Source organism: Pseudonaja textilis, chromosome Z, assembly GCF_049901715.1.
Source record: "Pseudonaja textilis isolate UNSWEBS1 chromosome Z, rPseTex1.2, whole genome shotgun sequence".
NCBI classification, from domain to species: domain Eukaryota; kingdom Metazoa; phylum Chordata; class Lepidosauria; order Squamata; family Elapidae; genus Pseudonaja; species Pseudonaja textilis.
In genome coordinates, this window is record NC_142008.1 from 117,430,152 (window position 1) to 117,436,397 (window position 6,246).

Below are 6,246 nucleotides of genomic sequence, written 5' to 3' on the forward strand. Positions count from 1 at the left end.
TGTAAGAGCTGTGGTGGCAAAGTACTGCAGGCTACTTCTGTTGGCTGCCAGCTGACTGCAATTTGGCAGCTAAATTTCAACAGGCTCAAGGTTGACTCATCCTTCCATCTTTCCGCAGTCAGCAAAATGAGGACCCAGATTGTTGGGGGAAGTATTCTGACTCTGTAAACCTCTTATAGGGGGCTTTAAAGCACTGTAAAGGGGTATATAAGTCTAAATGCTAATTATTAAATACTATTACTATTGCTATTGTGGTGACCAAAACTGGATGAAGTATTCCAGGTGTGTTCTTACCAAGGCATTATAAAGTGGTATTAACACTTCAAATAATCTTGATTCTATCCCATTGTTAATGCATATTTTATATTTAATCATATTCTCATCTGCAACAGAAATTGTCAGGTTTTGTTTAATGCATTTGCAGATGATAAGTCAGGCATATATGATAATAATCCTACTTTATTTTTCTTCATTAAAAGAAACAATTTTAGGCTTAGCTTAAACAAACTGTTAGCAGTTTCCCTAAAGGTATACAGAGGGCTCCCCAAATTAACTATGAATTTAAACCTGCATCTCCCTAATCCATCTTCAATTGGCTAAAAAATTGGCTAAAAAAAATAATCCATAAACCTGTGCAAGGAAATTTTCTTGCACAGGTAAAACATGATAGATCAATCTATTTTAAGCATTCCAAATGAGAAGAAAAAGAGGAATAGGTGTAATAAATATTTTTTTTCTTCTCCTGTGGTGTTATTGTGCTAATCACCATTTAATATCCATCATCATATATCATTTTCTAAATGTAATTAATTGAATTTTAATGATATTCTGTTCCTGATTTATTACAGGACCCTTGGAATGTCTCAACATTCAATAGCAAAAACACTTAGACTTATATACTGCTTGACGATGCTTTACAGACCTCTCTAAGCTGTTTACAGAATCAGCATATTTTCCCCAACAATCTGGGTCCTCATTTTATCAATCTCAGAAGGATGAAAGGCTGAGTCAACTTGAGCCGATGAGAATAGAATTGGTGAACTGCTGGTAGCCAGCAATCAGCAGAAGTAGCCTGCCGTATTGCATTCTAACCACTGCACTATTACGTCTCAATGCCTACCTTTTTTTTTCATTCTCATTCTTCAAAACAAACACAATGTTGTACAAATGATTTTAGGATCAAATGTAATGAACTTTTTACTACATTTATGAAGTGGTTTATGAATTGAAAATATAAAAATCATATTAGTGGCAGCTGCAAAATTTGAACATTATTTGAGATAATATCTCTAGCATATTAAAATTAACCAAGAGAGTTGGATGCTCATAGCTTTATTACCTTGAAATGTTGAAAGAGAGAAAAGGCTAGGCAAAATAATTTTGGAAAATTATTGAAAATGAGCATGAGTATTTCTGTTGGAATAGATGACCTTAATAAATATTAATAATCACATTATTTTTAATTTTGTTTTCAGGACTCTGTAAACTCTTGCACTGGGATGGAGTCAGGGCAACTGCATGAAGCTAAATGTTTACTGACCAGATGCCCTTCTTGATGTCTACATGGAGTTCACAGCAGACAATTCTCATTGCACCTTGAGAGAGAAATATCTGCCACTACCAAGGATCTAACTCATAGCCACCTGATTGTGATACAACTCCTCTAGGCCACAGCCTGATTGTGACACAATACCTCTAGGCCATTGCACTGATCAAATCACAATAATCACAATAATTCTACATATATCATTCTTTGAAAGAACTAAACAGTATATGTTGCCTGTTTTTCCACACTTTTTCCTCAGCAGTTTCTCATAATAGAAATATTACATTATGCATTAAGTCTTCTTTATGACTTGCTCTTTGTAGTTTAGCTCAGGCCACAAAACAATGATGTAACATTTTGGCAAAAATATGCATCCCAGTAATGCAGCACTAGAGGACAAGATGGAGAAAACCTTCACAGCTACCATGAATTTTCCTTTTGTGCTCAGATAGGCTGGAAAGAAGGAGATCCACACACTGCAAAAGGCCAACATGCTGAAGGTGATGAACTTGGCTTCATTAAAGCTATCAGGTAATTTACAGGCAAGGAAAGCCACAATAAATCTGGTGATGGCCAAGATACCCATGTAGCCCAAGACACAGTAGAAGAAGAAAGCTGATCCCTCATTGCACTGTAAAATCATTTCTCAGAGTTCTGAGTGCATGTCCAACTCAGGAAATGGTAGAGATGTTGACAACCAAAGAATGCAAATACATACTTGCAAGAAAGTGCATGAGAGGACAATAGAAACAGCGAAACTTTTCCCCACCCACTTCATCAGCAGAGTTCCTGGTTTAGTGGCCATGAAAGCCACAACCATAGTGATGGTTTTGGCCAGTACACTAGAAATTGATACTGAGAATGTGATGCCAAAAGTTGGTTGTTGGAGAAGGCAGATCACTTTGCCAGGCTGGCTAAGGAAGAGCAAAGAGGAGAGAAAACAGAGCAGAAGAGAGACAAGAAGTATGTACGTGATGGACCAGTTGTTGGCTTTAACAATGGGAGTATCCCTGTGCTTAATAAAAGTTCCAAGTACACAAGATGTTAAAAAAGGGAAACAAAGAGCTGCTGAGGCTAAACTGATTCCTACAGGTTCTTCAAAAGTTAGAAAGACTACTAGTTTCAAGATACAGCCATTCTTTTGTTTATTTGGATAGTGCTCTTCTGAACATTGAAAACAGTCATCCATATCTGAAAGAAAAATCAAGGGATGTTTTTATTCATTCCATATTTGTGAAAATAATATTCCTTATGAATACCAACAATTATCACTCTCAAGTTTTGCTGTTTGTTACCATATTGGATCATCTTTTTATGGAAATGCAATTTTTTTCACCATAAAAGAAGTACAAATGGAAAGGGCAATTAGTCTATGAAATACAGTCCTGTCTGGCACTTTTGAAAAAAATATTAAAATTTAGACTATTTTGATTTTTCCCATTTTTCCAAGACACAAAGAAGAAATCTGTAAGGATGGATATAAGAGCTCAGCTCTTGTGGGCAAATTTTGAATTCAGAATGACAAGTTCTGATTCACAGGAATAGAAATGAATATTCACCTTGAAGATCTCACAAAACTAGTTGCTACACTAAAGTTATGTATTGCAATTGGCTTAGTTGTATCTAATGAAAACTTGATGGAATGTCTAACCTACCCTTTGATTTGAAATCTTCCCTTCTGGACATGGAACACAGTTGTAGCAACAGAATTGTTTTCCTTGCAACCCTTTCTTCCAGTATCCAGGGGAGCAATGATCATTACACAGAGAAATTGGAAGTATCTGGTCATAAACATAAAATATTTTTGCAAGGAGAAATTTCTAAGCAGTTTTTATTATTTTCTTTTGTGGTTGGAGGAAGAATATTTGAATTCTCAAAGGATTAGTCCAGGTGTATTTAAAAGGTAAAGGTTTTCCTGTCCAGTTGTCTCCAACTCTAGGGCACAGTATGCAACTCTGTTTCTTGGCCCAGGGAGCCAACATTGTCTGAAGATATTTTCCATGGCCAGCATGGCTATCATATTTTTTGCACTATAAGATGAACCTGACCATAAGATGCACCTAGGTTTAGGGGAGGAAAACAAGAAGCCTGAGAAGATCACAGATAGGTGGCTTTCATGTGCCAGCTATGTCTATTGCCTCCTGCATTACTGAAAAAGAGATAGAAGAGGCGGGCAATGACAAATGACTGTAAAAGGACCCTGCCACCATGGCCCAGCTTCCTATTCACCAAAGGATCAGCACTGTGACACAATATTCACTCCATAAAATGCACAGAAAATTCCCCCCACCCTTATTGGGGGGTTGGGGCATGAAGTGCATCTCATGGACTGATAAATATGTTATATGCCAAAGGCACAAGGAACACTGTTATCTTCCCATCAAAGTGGTACATATTTGCATGCTTTTAAATTCCTAAGTGGGTGGAAGCTGAGGCAGGAATGGGAGATTACCCTATTGCATGGGGCTCAGGTCTCAAACCTGGGCTGTCAGATTTCCAGCTGAGGAACTCCATGTCTTTAACCACTGAGCCATTGCATATTTATACTATCCATTAAAATGTCAACATTATAAGGATGTACAAAGAACATGTTTGGAGAATGGCAGGGTGAATAAAGCAATATATGTGATTACAATATGGAAACAGTATGACTCCTGTGATTTGAAATGGAAACACAGCCCAAATATATCTTTTAAATTGTAATGTCATTTTGTCAATTTGATGAATGCTTGATCATTGATAATATTTGTACAGAATATGCCATTTTTCCTTCAAAAAACACCAACTAGATTTCTAAAGAGACTATGATAAATATGGAATTGTAATGGATCAAGGAAGAGTTGATTCAATGAGTCCACACCTGGTTAAAAGCTGGGTGCCAAACAATCACGTCTTCATTAATGATTAATTCCTTTGCATTGGGAATATGAGGATCCATCTTTCCAACTCTAATTCTCTGAAAGGATCTATTTGGAAAAGTGATCAAGTTGGTGATGTCAAATCCACTTGTTGCTTCCCCTTTCTCATTCAGGAACACTCTCTCCCCAGCTGAATTGTTGAAAGAAATGCCTTGAAGAAATAAATGGAGCTACTTAAAAGAGAATGAAATTGAAAAAGTAAAAATGAAGAAGTGGCCAGAATATTTAATTTTCACTTATCCTTCCCATTGCTCCAACAAACATCAAATAAGTACACTTAGAATATAGATAACTTATATTTCAGAGAAAGACACAGATCTGTTCTATTCTTAATTTAATGTTACTTCCAGGGGGAAAAAAACAGCAACAGTAGTAACAAATCAAAATCAAAACAAGATGTTAATATTACACAACTTGATTCAAATATAATTTATATCCATTATTTAAACAACTAAACAATCAAATTTTTGACAATATCTAAACTCATCCTATATTGTTGGTTCTTCAATAGTACAAAGGTATTTGGCATTGTGAGATCTGACAAATTTCCTTTAGCCAGATTTTATTATCTGAAATTCAGTTGTTTTCAGAGGGGGGAGGGATGGAGGAAGGGAGAGATTCTGTCAAACATAGAGTTTTTTTTCAAAGGGTGGAGACCTCAGCTGAAAAGGACTTTCATTTGGTCCATTTCTCTTGAATACAGAGAGAGAAAGCTCTGCATCCTGACTCTGAAATGTTCATGAGCCAAGGAGAAGTAGATTAGAGAATTGGCTGAGGATAATACTGGATAGTAATCATTATTCACAAGCTAACAAAGAAAAGTGAAATGTCTCCATTTCAGAAATTTTTGACACAAAAAGAGAAAGGCTGCCTTTAAATTCAATCAAATGAATTTTTGTTGGAACCAGGTTGGATAAATTTACAAAGCAATTCTTTGTGGAGGTGAAAAGTTATTTATACAATGAAAATTGATACATATAGTAAATCCCAATGATGATTCTGAAGTTAGGAAATACATGGTTTATGTTCATCCTCTTATTTTATAAAACTAATAGCTTTGTTGCCTCAGTCTCCCTATTGATCTTTGGCCATAGTCCAGGGTAAATAAGCTATATTAGATTGTGAATGATTGAAATACAAGATAGGTATGGCAGGAAAAGATTACCTGCCAAGGCTGCAGATTTGATAATCCAGTCCTTTGAATCTCTCTTGGTTGGGATTTTGATCTCACTGCCTCATGCAAAGAATGTGCCACTGCATAAACTGCATTGTAGATACTGCAGCTTTAGCCAGTCATTTGCAACTCAAACAGAGGCGCAGGCAGATTCTCCAAATTCTCTTCCCCACTACAAGTTGCATTGATCAAGGGAGATAAGTCTGCCTTTGAAAACAGACAGTCAAACAATTGTTGCCAAACCTCTTGAAGAAATCCATATTTTTGGGTTGGAGGTTTGATGACTTGAAGAAATTGTTTGAAGCCTTGAATGTCTCTTGAATGCACTGTAAAGGAAAGAGCCCTGTGGAACAACTGGAGGTCCCAACTCCTGTGAGTTCCCATAGGAGGAAATCAGTTGGATTCATCAGGATCCAAACCTTTCTAAATAATGCACTCTCTTTATTTTCAGGATCACATAGAAACATGACGGTTCTCAGCCACACTTATTGTGAATGATTCTTTATTGACAAGAAAAACATTTGCTTTGGGATCTATCAAGTTATTGGAAATAATTGAGATTGAATCTGACAATTTGGATAAGTCTTCCAAGTGGATATGTTGTGGAA

The 6,246-nt window shown here is 36.4% G+C and overlaps 1 pseudogene; it reads right to left on the bottom strand.

The window, feature by feature from the left end:
- Positions 1–1,838: 1,838 nt before the first annotated feature.
- On the bottom strand, positions 1,839–4,484 carry LOC148124320 (vomeronasal type-2 receptor 26-like; annotated as a pseudogene).
- Between the last annotated feature and the right edge of the window lie 1,762 nt (positions 4,485–6,246).